The sequence below is a fragment of the Taudactylus pleione genome, unplaced genomic scaffold, assembly GCF_031769625.1.
Source record: "Taudactylus pleione unplaced genomic scaffold, aTauple2 ptg000381l, whole genome shotgun sequence".
Taxonomy (NCBI): domain Eukaryota; kingdom Metazoa; phylum Chordata; class Amphibia; order Anura; family Myobatrachidae; genus Taudactylus; species Taudactylus pleione.
In genome coordinates this window covers 3,876,155-3,891,210 of record NW_028284782.1, presented here as the reverse complement: position 1 = coordinate 3,891,210, position 15,056 = coordinate 3,876,155, and positions in this window count along the sequence as shown.

Genomic DNA, 15,056 nt, shown 5'->3' with positions numbered 1-15,056 from the left:
ATGGCAACCGTTACTGGTGTTCATGCTGTAAACCGGGACTCATCACCGTTTGTCAAGGCAATCTCTAATAACAGGCTAGTAACAATAGTGGATCAGAACCTCTATGTACCCCTGCCTGTACCTTCTAAAATCCTTCCTATAAACCTCTAAGGATGACGCTAGTTTGCGTATGCAGTCACACCATAAATAAAGACTTAGACATAGAACCTGTGGTTCCAAAGCACAAGTGATATTCACGTAAAAGTTCAGACAGTTACACGCAATTGATCAAGACACAATTTAGGCGCAATTAAAAAGTAAATCATACAGACCACAAGTACAGTATACATACGCAGGCGCTTCTGGACCCAGAGATAGGCTTCAGCAAGAGACCCCTTGTCATTCAGCATTCAGCACAAAGACTCCCAAATAGTGTCCGTGCACCCATACTTATACCCCCTCAGTATAAACAAGACAAAAGGTATGTCTGTTGCTGATGTCATTGGTTCTCAGAGGTGAAGCATCTGTTACAGTGCATCTAACAGGCTGGTTTAAACAGACTTTCCCTGCCTCTAACAGCTAGGGGTCTTCCTCCTCACGCCTTCTTCAGCATCCTAACAGTTGAATCTAAAATATACATTTTGGTTGCTTGTAGGTTCTGCGGTCCATAACTCGAGAATGCATAATGCGATCTCCTCACCGATAGCATCGGGAAACTGTGGAAAGAGTATGCATCAGAACAACTCCAAGAATGACGTGTTTATCTTGTATAATTCCTTAGTTAACAAATATCTTTATTTCTTAGCATTTAAACTAACTGAACCTTCTTGAATCATACACTTTAAAGCTTATTGAACCTTATGTATGAATATGAAATGTGTGGGTAATCAGGGTTTGGTATAAAGACATATTTAATGTGTGTATGAAAATGTATTTGTCTCTAACTGAGTGAAAATTTTAGCAGTGTGGCATGCTGGGTTAGATAGTTCTACATGTCCTGTCAGCAGCCCCCCCCTCCCACCTTTCCTGTGTTCAAAGGGAAAACACCCCTGTTGGTCTCTTGCGTGAAAATGCAAACTACAAGAGACATTCTAGCCAGACCACCTGTAGTGAGCAAACACTATGCTGGAAACTTATCTACACAATGCCAGTTGTCACCTGGCCACTTGCTTATCAATACTATAAAGCCATTTCTGGAATATATCCTTTATAATACGTAAAGTAATGAAATAGGCGTTTAGTGAATCACCGTAACATATGATAATGGTCACAGATGCATTCATATGATGCTAATGGTATTATCGCCACATGTACTAAAATGTGAGTTTATCTAAAATGGCACTTAGGCAGCCATTTCGCAAAATGGCGTCTTGCGGCCAGTCGCAAGATGGTGTCGCTGCGATTCAATTTTAAACTGAACTTGTCTCAGCCAATTATTCAGCTTCGACACTAGTGTGGGCAGTAGTGGCGCTCAGGGACCAGAGCTAGCCATCCGCACAAAAAACCACAGATAATCAAACAGCACATAATGGCATGAAACCACAAGGTATTTTAACCACAAAATCGGGTGACCAAAAAGGCAACTAATAAAGTCACCATCAACAACCATGTTAACCATTGATGCAGCGGGGGCGGCGTCTCAGAATAAACAGAACTAGTCAGCCCTCTGCTATGTCAGCTCATGAGTAAAAATCATAAGTTACATTGATATACAAGGGTGTGTGTCAAGGGTCAATGTATGCAGATATTAACAACAAAATAACACATAAAAATGCACATAAAAACAAATGGCACACATAAAGAGGATATTTAGCATATAGTATATAGAACAAGATCATAATTCCAGTTCAGATATACCCTCACATATAAGAGGGAATAGATCTTTACAAAAAACAACTTAATGTCAGTGCCTCATTTAGCCCATTGGGAGCTATAGAGTTCAAACGATCATTCCACATACATTCACGCTGTAGAAGTAGTGTATTGGAGCGTACACACGGTCAGATTTGTCAGACTTGTCAGATTTGTCAGATGAACGATTGAACGATTAAACGATTTGAACGATTTGAACGATTGAACGATTTTTGACTACATTAAAATGAATGGAATCGTCCAAGTCTGACTGCAAACCCATCAGATGTCAGATATCGTTATCTGACAAACGGGAACGCGCATCGTTGATCGTCCATCGTTCAGGCATGTCAGATTTTGCTATAGATTTTCAAATCAAATTCGATCTTGTTTCAGTTTAAGAAGGGATTTGCTGTTCGATTTTGCATTTCATGCCTAAATCGAACAGCAAATCCCACTCCAAAATGAATTTATAAGCCCCATATGAATAAAACTGATTCATGCTTTTGTTTTAAGCATGAGCAGTTCGATTTGACACAGATACATGCATACATCAGTGAGATGCATGCATTTAGCTTTCAGTCAAAAGCGTGTTAAGAGTTAATATTAAATTTTTTTTTACGTGGGGTCCTCCTCTAAAAACAGAACCAGCCCCGGACTTTTCATAGCCAGTCATGGAACAAGGCAGTTATAATTAGAGAAGTGCAGTTTCAGTATTATTCGGTTCTTATCGCCAAATTATCGCAAGTTCAGATTAGTTTGGATTTCTCTGATTGGCTATCCAAAACACAAGACAGTCGGATAGCCAATATGATGCCATTTTTGAGATCCGAACATATCCGAGTAAATCCGAATAAAACCAAACCACACATCTCTAGTTATAATGATCCTGTGGCTCGATGTGTTGCTGTAAATGACACTTGAATGGTGCAAACCCAGGTTTGTTGTTTATGCAAAAAATTGGGTGATAATCACTGCACTTCACAATGAAACTGTCCATTATATGATAAGGGAATGTCAGCTTCCCTAGACTAAGGCCCGGATTCAATTAGGTGCGAAATTGGGCAAATTTTACTCTAGAACTGTCCCCTACTCACTTTATACACGCACGCACTCTCCTATTATTTTGAATCCCACTATTGGATTATTGTGGAACTTTGGAGATATTTACCTCTGACTGAGAACTTATAACAGCTATTACAAATTGCTACGGTGTTAATACTCACCAGCTACATAGCTTCTATTAAGAACTGCTACATAACAAAGAACTGTTACATTTCAGAGACTTTTGTTGGATAGTGAGACCACAACTATAGTGGCTAAATTGATTATGAAAATATCCACCTGTGTTGATTAGATATGTATATATATGTTTTTTGTATATAATTTTATATTGTTATTTAATTGACGTACGTATAATCCCACTCCTGGGAGTTTTATATAGTGTTAACTACTGATTATTTAGTATGTTCATCTTAATACATGAATAAATATTTGATATATTACCCCTTGCTGGGAGCGATAAGCGCCACCTACTACTTTTGTCTTTTTCTGTTTTGATGTTGGAGGTGTGGCAAAGCCTCTGGTAGGTGTGCAGCATTGAACACCAGCAGGGAGGGTGGTTAGTTCTTTACACCCCCACTGGCGCCTGGGCTATTACATTGTTTTGTGTGATACCTACCTGTTTTCACCTATTTTTGCCGAAAATCACCCGATTTCGCAGGCGATAAAATCACCCGATTCCGCACCTAATTGAATACAGCTCTAAGCCAGGTTAGTTTCTATTTTAGGGCAAAGGTCTGTACACTACAGCTGTCCCATAGGGATGGAAATAAATCAGCTGCTCCTGGGCTACTAAAGAATATTCCTATTACAATAGCTGAATGCTGTATGCTGCCAGACCTGTTCCTCGCCGGCAGGAATCTGTGAGCAGCACCACCAGTAGCTCAGACAGCTCTCCCTCCTCAGTGCAGTGTCTCAGCTGTCACTCAACAGAGCAGAGGCAGTACCAGAGCTCACCTCCAACAGAGCTCACTGACTGCACACGCTGCTATAACTGACAACTGCCCTCTGCAGACACAACATGGGCAGGAGTCCCCGTTCCTGTCAGAGATGGGAGAGTCCCTGCCATGAGCCCCAGTAGGTCACCATATTGCCAGCTGGCTGGGATATAGCAACCTCCCATCTCTGTGAGGGGGTTTACATACATGTAGCCCCCTCACATATATGCTGTGCGTGTGTGTGTATGCTGTGCGTATGTATGCTATGTGAGAATGTATGTATGCTATGTGTGAATGTATGCATGCATGCTTGTGTGTATGTACAGTATATATGTTGTGTATATATATATATATATATATATATATATATACTGTATATATATTGGAAGCCCCCCTTAAAAATCCTGCGTTTGCCACTGATATGTATGTACTGTATACCTAACACACTGGTATACCTTTAAGCTATATTTATGTAAACAAATTACATCCAACAGTTGTATAACACATCTAGAGTGGTGACACGTACATGTATGTATATAGGTAGCAACACTCATAAGGGCATATTTGGGCTGCAGTTGGGTATCACAAGTTTGTATCATTTTTTTTATTTAAATGGCGTGGTCACATAGATCAGGCACCGCAGATGTTTGAGTGCCGTGAAACAAAGCCAATTCTTATAACGGGTGGTGTATACATTGTTTTATGTGTGCACCACCCATATAAGAATTTTACTGGTGGATACATTGTTTTTTGTGTTACATTCTGGCTAATCTAAAGGGACCTATCCACTAGGCGACTGGAAAGACTGAATGACTAGCGTTCAGACCTTCAGGTCGCCGAGGTACGGTGCCCTGAACGTCATTCATTGCAGGAGACCAACCTCCTATCTCTGTACATGCCAAACCTGTCGAGTGTCGTCAGGTTGACGGGCATGTTCAGTAGACAGTCGAGGACGGCAAGGACCCAGCATGCATGCGCATCGCTGGTCCTTGCCGGCTATCCATTATACGACTTTGTGAACAATGCGACCAAAACCTCCTGGTTTTGGTCCGATCGTTCTAAAAGTCTGCAATGGATCCTTTTTAAGCAAAATTCTTGACTTTATTCACATCTTCTATTCTTTTATATTTCACAGACTATATTTCATGGACTGTTATATTACGTTATATTTTGCATGTGTGTATCAATAAATTACAATCTTTTCTAGTTATCGTATTTGTCAAAATAAACTGGCAAGGGAGGGGGAGGGATTATGAAATGAATAGATCATGGATGTAAAGTATGTTACAACCACATGCTGTGTTACAAAGTGCACAGGAAAAGAGGAGGACGGGTAGGGGAGATATGTGGGTCAGGTTGGATGGATTAGAAGTATGCTATGGATGGAAAGTTTGGGGTGGAATGAGGAGTGTGAGCAGATAGTGGGGCCCAGGGTTGGATGAAATGTCACCAGCAGCCATGAACAGGTACAGGGCAAGAAAGAGGACATGCGAGGATGATTTGTTGGTTTGTTTCTGCTTATTTAGGCCATAGAGGACGCTGGTGTAGGGAACAAAACAGGTCATTGATTCAGACTAGCCAAGGGGAACGTAGTGATGAGGATAGTAATGGGGAGGGGAAATAGATTGCCCAGGAGAGGAGAGGAGCTTGGATTAAATATGGAGATGGTGAGTAAGAGGAAGAGAGAAGGTAATGAGTAGGTGCATGATGGAGTGATGTGAGAGATGTGGATGAATGCGGACTATCTTAGGCAGGTAATGGGGATTAACACTGTGTATGCACATTGTACAGGACAATGGAGGAGGTGGTGGCTACTATACCACCCCCTGAGGAGCTGGGAGTAATAGTCCCTGCATCCATGACACAAGGTGCAGAATGCTGACAGTTGAATTTAGTGGGCAGCTGAACAGATATGGACGCAGCACTGACAGCTGAGCTATGTGGGTCCAGCATCTGTACAGAGATGGCAACAGCCAGGTTGGCCTAAAGTAAAATGGTGTCTGAATTCTCAAAATACATGTTCACCAAGTCATTGTATGATCTAAGTCAGTGTTTCCCAAACCCGGCCCTCAGGACCACTGACAGGTCACGTTTTGCAGACCTCCTAGCTGGTGCACAGATGGACACATTGCTGACTGTATCTGTCACATTTCAAAAGATGCTGCACATTCATTCCTAACTGATGCAGTCTAATGAGCCACAAGAGGTCTGGAAAACATGAACTGTTAGGGGTCCTGCGGATTGAATTTGAGAAACATTAATATAAATCATTAAAGCTTAGTCCTCAGCATATTTTAGACTAACTCAGTGTTTTATGTGTTTTTAAATAAGTGTTTTTCTCGTTCCGCTATCCCCTTATGGAGTTCCTTACAAGCCCGATCACACTCTCCCACAGCCTTCACATCTTTATTTCATCTCTTTATTAGAGTTTATCCTACTCCCACCTATTCTATCCCCACTAATGTACCCTGACATCTAATCCAATCTCCACTTTGAGCCGCATTCTCTCCTCCTGTGATAGCTGAGCCCAGTATTATGTATGTCCTGCATTCTCCCCTGTCCAGCACTGCGGCGCCTTATAAATCTATGATAATAAATTATTCTAGAGCAGTTGTCCGTGGGAGACAGCGGACTTAGGATAGTCTTTCCTTACATGGTCTATGGAGCATATTTATTAAAGAATATTTGTAGGATACCCACAAATATCCCTAGAATTTGAAAAGGATGGATCACAACAGATATCGCCTATATCTGCCACTGTCCTTCCATTTCTGACCGTAAAAGCAACCCTATAGGCTGTTATGCTGCTTAACGTCATATTCAGTAGCCTATGGATTAATGTATTGCTGATTCTGATCCCTCTCTATTGGCCCTTGATGACACCTGCGCTGCCCTACAGCCACGCATGCACAATACGAGATCCGATACCGAAAACTAAAGCAGAGTCATAGCATAAGCTGTCACTTTGCCAAGACGGACTCTTATCTGAGCCTGTGTCCCCGCAATAGTGTATTACTACATTTTTGTGAGAATGTTGATTTTCATGGTCAAATTTAGGCCCTTTTATCATATTCCATCCGCATATAAAATGCAGGATATGATAAATTTACCCATTAGTCACTTACATTAGCACTCATTTCTCAGAATAACCTCCTGTGTGCACATTATGGCCCTCATTCAGACCCGGTCGCAAGCGCCGATGTGCTCACAACCGGGTCGATGGTTAGCCCTGAACACGCGCAGCGGCCGCACTGCGCGTGCGCAAGTCCCGGAGCGAGAAAGAAACTCTCACTACAGAGCTCTCTACAAAAGGGGTGGCTGTTGATGTTGACCGACAGCTCGCCCCGTTTTGTAGGCAGGCCGGGGGGGGGTTCAAAAAGGGTCGTGTTCCTTAAGGAACGCCTACCATTTTGTGGGCAGCCTCACTGACATCAGCAGTGATGTCAGTGGGGAGTTTCCTGCTCGATCAGAGCAGGAAGCTCCCTGGGGCTTGCGGTTGCCGAGACCCAACTTTAGGGTCTCGTCGCAAGCCCCGATGGTCGCGATGGTTTTCACCATCGCGACCATCAACCTGGTCGGTCACTAAGCTGTGGGTGGTAACCCACAGCTTAGCTAGTGACCAGGAGGCTGCACTAATAAAAATGAAGCGGCCGCCCTCATTCAGAGAGAGCGATCGCTTCTTGCGACCGCCTTTGAATGAGGGCCTATGTGCCTACAAGCATTGCCTATTGTCCATTCTGATTTAAATATATATATATATATATATATATATATATATTTTATTAGAGTTGAGAGATCCAGATTCTGTGAAATCCAAAAACACCCAAACTTGGGGTCTCCGAGTAGAACTGAGGGCCTAATTCAGACCCGCTCGCGAGCGTAGGATGCTCGCAAGTGGGTCGATGGTGCCCTAATGCGCATGCACACGACAGAGGGGGCTCCGTAGTGCGCATGCGCGAGACCCGGATAGCGACAGCCAAGCTGTTGCTCCAGGTCTCGCTACAAAGGGGGCGTGCTATCAATGGTGACTGACAGCACGCCCCATTTGGTGGGCGTGCCGGGGGCATGGCTGCCAGATGGAGGCATTCTGAGTCCGGCCCCTCTGACATCAGTAGTGATGTCAGTGGGAGTGATTTTGGCTCTGATAGAGCCAAAATCACTCCTGGGCTTGCGGCAGCGAGACCCTACCGCAGGGTCTCATCGCAAGCCCGATGGTCGCGATGGTCTTGACCATCGCGACCATTATCATGGATGCTCGCAAAAGCTGTGGGTGGTAACCCACAGCTATGCGAGCATCCAAGAGGCCGCTCCATTTTTAGGTAGGAGGGCACTGATTCAGAGCGAGTGCTCTGGTCAGAGCGTCCGGCTCTGAATCAGGCCCTGAGTCCCAGCTCGGGTCTTCCTGACAAATTCAGTTCTCAAAACTAAGCATTTTCCCAGAAATGTTGGATCTCACGTGTTTTGAATTGCATTTGTATTGAGACGCAGAAACGCACCATCGCAAATCCAAGCAACTCCGTACTAATGTGCAACTGGATACACAGAGCCTTCTATAATAATAGGCCTCCTGAGTAACACTGTGGTCACGCAGAATGGCCGCGTGAATGGAGACACCAGAGCCATGTTTTCTGCATACAGGATTGTAGATACAGGCAGCGACGCACTCCAAAAATGAATGCCACACACCTGTGTTTTTGGTGGCACACCCCATCACCTCCCCCAAGTGGCCCTTAACTGTTAATCTCTCTGTGAAATTTTTGTTGTTGTTGGTTGTTTGTGCCCTGCGATGCAGTTTCCTGCCAGTGGGAGAGTAGGTGAATGTTACCCTGCGGGGACAGGGGCACCACCAATCCAGGTTGGCTTCTCCTCCCATTGGGTGGGGATCGTTGATCACCTCAAGTTGTGGACAAATGGGTGGGTGGATAACCCCCTATCTGTTGTTTGTCCCCGAAAAGGGCGGCAGTTGGCCCTCCCTTTTTCAAGTTGTTTAGGGGGAGGTGCAGCCGGTTGGTCACATCCTCTTTCAATGTTGTTATGGCAGTTGGCCCTCTATTGTTTATTTAAGTTAAAATTCAATTTACATCACTTCATGCTAGACCGTCCTTTTGCCACCATATTTCCTGCTCATTTAAATAAAAAGTTGACCCTTTTATTGGGTATCTGTTGTCCGTGTCATTATTTGTTCAAAGTTATGCTAATGCGTGAATGTGAGCAGCAGGGGCATATTAAGAGAGGAGGGGGCCCGTGCTTACTCCTCATTCGGTGCACCCTCCTCTCTCCCCAGCTGCTGTCAGCGAACTGATGGCAGCAATAGACTCCTGGCACCAGAGTGTGCCCGGAGTTTATTGTGCATGTGCAGTACACCGGAAAAATGGCACAGCAGCCATTTCCTACTGCGCATGCGCAAAACACTGGGAAAATTGCCGCGGTGGCCATTTTCCTGGCGCTCTCCTTAGCTCTACTCCGTGGGACATTGGAGAGGTAAGTATAAAAAACAAGTATGGGTGCAGGGTGTGCGGTGCGGGCCCCCCTGCTCCGCACACTATTGACCCAGTATAAATATGACCATGGTGAGCAGACATGGGGCGATAGAGGGTTTAAAGAATTTTTCGGAGGAAATGAGAAATCCTTCAGCCATAATACCTGATGACCAATATACCTCAGATCCTGAGGTAAAACTTTGATCCAATCATTCAGGTTTTTCTCATATTATGGTTGGGATTAAAAATAAATTAAAATAATATGGATTTGTTATAGGGAAGCCTGTTAAGGTAAATCTATACTTTTATTTCCCTGGAACTACTCGTAGCAGGCAAAATGACATCTCTCCCATAGTGCCGAGCGGGAGGAGCAGTAGGATGGCGGTGGGTGCATGAGCGGGGATTCAGGTAAGTATAGTGTTGTGTGTGTGTCTGTGTCTTTTATATGTAAAGGACACTACTACTGGAGGTACTGTATAAGGGGCACTATTGTGGGAAACTGCCCTGTTTCCCACACTGTACGGGACGGCACTGGGATTGGGTATCTGATCCCAGCGTTGGAGGTGCAGATCCGGGCCCTTCCAGCGGCAGAAGTGCAGTCGCGGAGGGAGTCCGGCGCCGGGGCCGCTTGTTGGCTCCCAGCGCCGGTCAAGCATTCAGGCAGGCTAGGCTGCTTAGCAGCCGTGAGCAATCTCCCACTGCATCCCAGCACAGACTTTGTGCTGGGCTGCTGTGAGGGAGGGAAGAGGAAGGAAGGGAGGGGGGGTGGCGCCAGACCCGAGCCTCCGCCAGCGCCCCTCTGGAAGCCCAGGTCTGGGTAAAATGTACCCGCTCCCCCCCTAACGGCGCCCCTGGGCCTGAGCCCCCATTAAAGTGCTCTGGGCATTAGGCCCAGATCACTTAATGTGTCCCCACCATTAAGCAGGCCCTAAGGCCGGGGGCAACATTATAGAATGGGTCTCTGAGCATTAGGCCTAAGTCCTTTCTGTGCCCTGCAGTAGGCAAACTGAAAACCTGAGCCACTAGTGAGACCCTGAGTGTTAGGACCAAGGCACTGAGGCCATCAAGAAGTACCCCGTGGAGAGCTATCAGGCTCCCATCCTCTGACTACATTCCTTGTGTGAAGAAACTGTCCGGTTCCCACACTTAGGACCTGATTCAGACCCGTTCGCTAAGGTGCGATCGCTCGCTGCCAGGCGATTGATGCTTAGTGCGCATGCATATAATTTGCACTGCGCGTGCGCAAGCCAGTCTTAGCGATGGGGAATCGTGCGCTCGTAGCACACAGACTGCCCACTACTTTGAGTGACAGATAGTGCCGTTTGTGGGAGGCAACAGAGGAAGGTGCTTGTGAATGGGGGAGTGGTGTTGCGGATGCAGGTGTGTCAGGCCAGCAAAACACTGTTTAAAGGGCGTACATAATTAGCAAAGTAGCGTCATTGTACTTGTCACCTGCATGTATTTCATCCAGCACTGATCGCAGTGCTTGCGGCGGGGAAAGGCAACCCCAAGGTCTGCGAGCAGCTCCGATGGCTCTCGATGTTACCGATTAATCAAACAATTCCAGGAGATGACGTGTGTTGCGAGGGGAAAGGGGGCGTCTTTATACACTAGCAAGTGCTCAGTGCTGTAGCTCGCTAAGACATAGAGGGCGTCCTTACGCCACGCAGTGCGAGCATTTAATTTAAATATCCGGCCTCTTTTTGCCAGCGAGTGGCCACATCTTGCGAGCAGGTCTGAATGAGTTCCTTAATCTGTATCACTACCCCTTGGAGGGCTTTCAGGTTTCCATCTAAATTGTGTTGTTTCCCTCATATGCTAGAGGAGCTGGCCAGCTCTCAATTAGCAGGTTTAAAGAGACAGTACTCAGGTTATTAATCCGTGGTCACTTCTGTATGGTTTAACTATCCTTGTATTGCTTTGTGTGTTGTGTCGTGCAGGGTAAATTTACTTAGCACTGTTGCTATTTGTTGAATTAGAAGGGGAATCGGTATGATATCCCGGCTGCCGCATGGCCGGGAGTTCGAATCCCGGCAGCGGCAGCCCGACAAAACAGCAGAGCCTGGCAGCGGAAGCCCGACAGCACTGGAAATCCCGATCATGGTAAGGTAAGTATTAAGTAATCTAACCTAACCCTAACCCTCCTTAGGGGTGCCTAACCCTAACCTTTCCCCCGTGCCTAATCCTAATCCCCCCTCTAAGTGCCTAACCCTAGCCCCCCCTTCCCCGCTGCCTAAACCTAAGTCCCCCGGGGGGGTGCCTAACCCTGTCACCCCCGGGTGCCCTAAACCTAACCCTCCCCCCACGGCTGTCTGCTCGCGGAGCCCAGCATCCCTTCGATCGGGATGCCGGGCGCCTGTCTCTCGGTGTCGGGGAAATGACAGGTCATTTAACCCACGCCGGGATAAAGCAGTTGGGAAGCCGGCTGTTGGGAATCCGGCAGCCGGCTTCCCGATTGTATACCATAGAAGGTTCTGTTACACAACACATATAGTTAGTTGGGCCAGTGATTTAGGGCCGTTGTTTGTGAAAGAATCAGGAAACCTCAAAAGTGACACACTTCTAGACTATGGCCCTCATTCAGAGCCGCACGTTAACAACAGTACGCTCGTTGCGTTCCGATGTTGACTAACCGCGCATGCGTCGGTGTTACACTGCGCATGTGCTTACGGCAGATTGCGTTTTTTTTTTCTCTCGTTCCTAAAATAGCGTACAGGAAGTGACATGTCAAATGTGATTGACAGAACAGGGCGTTTTTGGGTGTTGACGGGGGTGGAGATGAAAAAACGCAGGCGTGGCGAGGCGTTTTTGGGGCGTACATACATTAGCAGATGCGAACGTCAAATGTGTTCGGACCGTCTCATACGTCACTGGAACATCCGCTTTCCCTTCAAAATGCTCGCACAGCTTAGGGTCAGGATTACTCGACCACATTGGCGATGGCCTTCTCCTCCGTCCCGGGACTCAACGATGGTGCTGCGATTAATCGCGGCTGGTCAGTAAAGTAATTAGTGTTGGATTGAAAACCGGCTTGGTATGTGTTTGGAAAGCAGTTTATTGGGATAGCACAAAAGCGTACGCAGGTTGAAATCAGAGCTGCTAATGTCATGATTACACAATCAATTAGCGTACATTTTGGTGTTTTATTTTGGCCACAATTTGTTGGTTATGGCCTATTGTAACAATAATGTCATCATGTTTTAATTAGCTCCCCTTTTTTTTGGTTTACTGTGGAATTTGCATCGCTATGTGATTTTTTAAACGTTCCTTAAAGAGGCCTTTTTTTTTTTTTTTAAGAGGGTCAGTTTTTGCCTTTAGGGCCAGGATTAAATGTAACCCATTTGTACAATAATGTCACAATACAATCTCAGTTTTTTGTTTTAAATTTATTGTTTAAACACAAACAAATTGGCCTAATATTTTTTGGCCTTTTTTTTGTGGCAAAGATATTTGTTAAAATAAAATAAAAAGCCATAACTGGTAACATAAACGTAAATACCAAATTTTAAAAAATTTCACAAGAAAGGAGAGGGAAGTTTTGACCAGAAAGGAATATGAGCCAAGCACAGAAGGAGTGTGGGAAAAGTCGCCATTGCTGTCACCGTTTTCTCGCCCGTTTGGCTGGGTGAGGGTGGGCGCCAGACCGGGTCCGGGATGCCATCGGGCTGGCCTGTCCAGAGGCAGATGTTGTGGCCTCTGGACTAGGCACAGGGCTAGGCACATTTGGAGGATTGGCTGATGTTGTGCCAGAGGTGGAGGATCCGGATGTTCCGGCAGGAAGGGAGGTCGGCTCCACCATGTGCTGGCGAACGAGCTGCTCCAGGGCATCGGCGATGCGGATGTTGGCCCTGGTATTTTCCGCCAGGGCCTGAGCAATGGTCACGTTGGCCGCAGCATTTTGCTCCAGGGCCTCAGCCACCCGTATCAGACTGGCGTCCATCCTCTGCAGAATCTCCGTATGGAAATCCGATTTAAAATTGAGTTCTGTGAGGAGGCCCACTGCCTGCGAGGGGGTACGCCCTGGACTGGCTTCTGCAGGGTCCTCAGCCGGATGTACTGGTTCCTCCCCTGCAGAGCCAGCAGAAATTCTGCGGCCAAGGCTCCCCTCTGGAGCAGACTCATCCGCCTCTGTCTCTGTTAGGAAAAATGCGAAAAGACTCACATTAGAATCTACATATTGGCACAATAGCATTTCAGAGTTGGTGACATCACAAGACTTACCTTGGCCAACATGAGGAGCCGCAAAGTCTGGCATGTCCGTATCCATGTTGGACACGCCAAACACCTCCACAGCCTGCACACACCCCTGTGCCAGCTCTTCTAAGTCTGTCAACTCCAATGACACAGGGGTGGGACCCCCACCTGTCCCCCTTGCATGCCTAGCCCTGTCGGCAAGTTTTTGCTTGAGACGATATTTGAAGTCTGCCCATCTGTGGAATGAAATTGGAACCATTATCCTTTGTTTTACAATGGGGTTTGTTTATAGGATGGGAAAGTGTTTACTTACCGCCGTTTGACATCCCGGGCTAGACGGACATAATCACCCACCCTATTGACAGCAACGGCGACCTCCTCCCACATTCTCCACTTCTGGCTTTGGCTCATATTCCTGGCTGCCTGGGGCAGGATGTCAACGCACTTCTGGATCAAAACCTCCATCTCCTTGCTTGTGAAATGTGGCTGCCTTTTTTTTTTGGCAGCTTTGGCGGGTTGACTGGGGCCAGCAGTCTCTTCCATGTCATCCTCCTCACCTATTTGGGTAAATATTCAGATTTAGCCACTTCACAACTTGCACAATATTATGTTTTAAAAGAATCATTGAGACAAAATGCATGAAGGCCTTACCGCCGGATTTTTGGCCATTGTTTCCCTGGTCTGAAGCCATGTCTCTGCTTCCAGAATGAAATCAACCAGAAATTAAATGGGATTTCGTGACGTATTTATACATGCGTCCTTAGTTTGCGGCCGCATCATTGATTGTGCGTCCCTATGATTCATCCTTAATTTGTGCGGGAAAATAAACACTATTTATGGCTTGGTGTGTGTGGAGTCGAGGTTGCGTTGTTGGATTGTTGGCGGTTAAGTTGGTTGGATTTGGTTGTTTGCGGTTGGAGGATTTGGCGGAGTTTTTTTTTTTTTTGTTTTGCTACAGTTGTTTTGGTTTTCCGTTCGCATTTTTTTGGTTTATTTTTTTCCATCGTTTCCTGATTTGGTAAGTTTTGTGCAGTCTAATTTGTGGCCAATTGGTGTCTACTTCTGGTTTTTGGTTTTATATATTTTTTTTTACACAAATTTCATCTATTTTAGTTTGTTTTGGCTTTCGGACCCAAAGACCTTTTTGTTGGAAATCTTATATATTCGAGTTTGGTAAGTCCATTATTTTTCTTGCATTTGCGAACTAATTAACGCATTTTTGACTGTTGGTGTAGTGACTTGCATTTGCGAACTAATTAACGCATTTTTGACTGTTGGTGTAGTGACTTGCATTTGCGAACTAATTAACGCATTTTTGACTGTTGGTGTAGTGACTTGCATTTGCGAACTAATTAACGCTTTTTTCGAGGCTTATTCATCATGTAAACCAGTTTTGCTTTTCCCTTTTCCATTTTTGGGGTCCATTTGACCCCTATTTGACGTACGGTGTGCAATGTCGTTTTCATCGATGGCCAAATGTGTGTTTCGCCTATTTTATGTGTTGGCTTGCACCAATTTGACAAACATAAAATCACCCTCTAAATTTTTGATG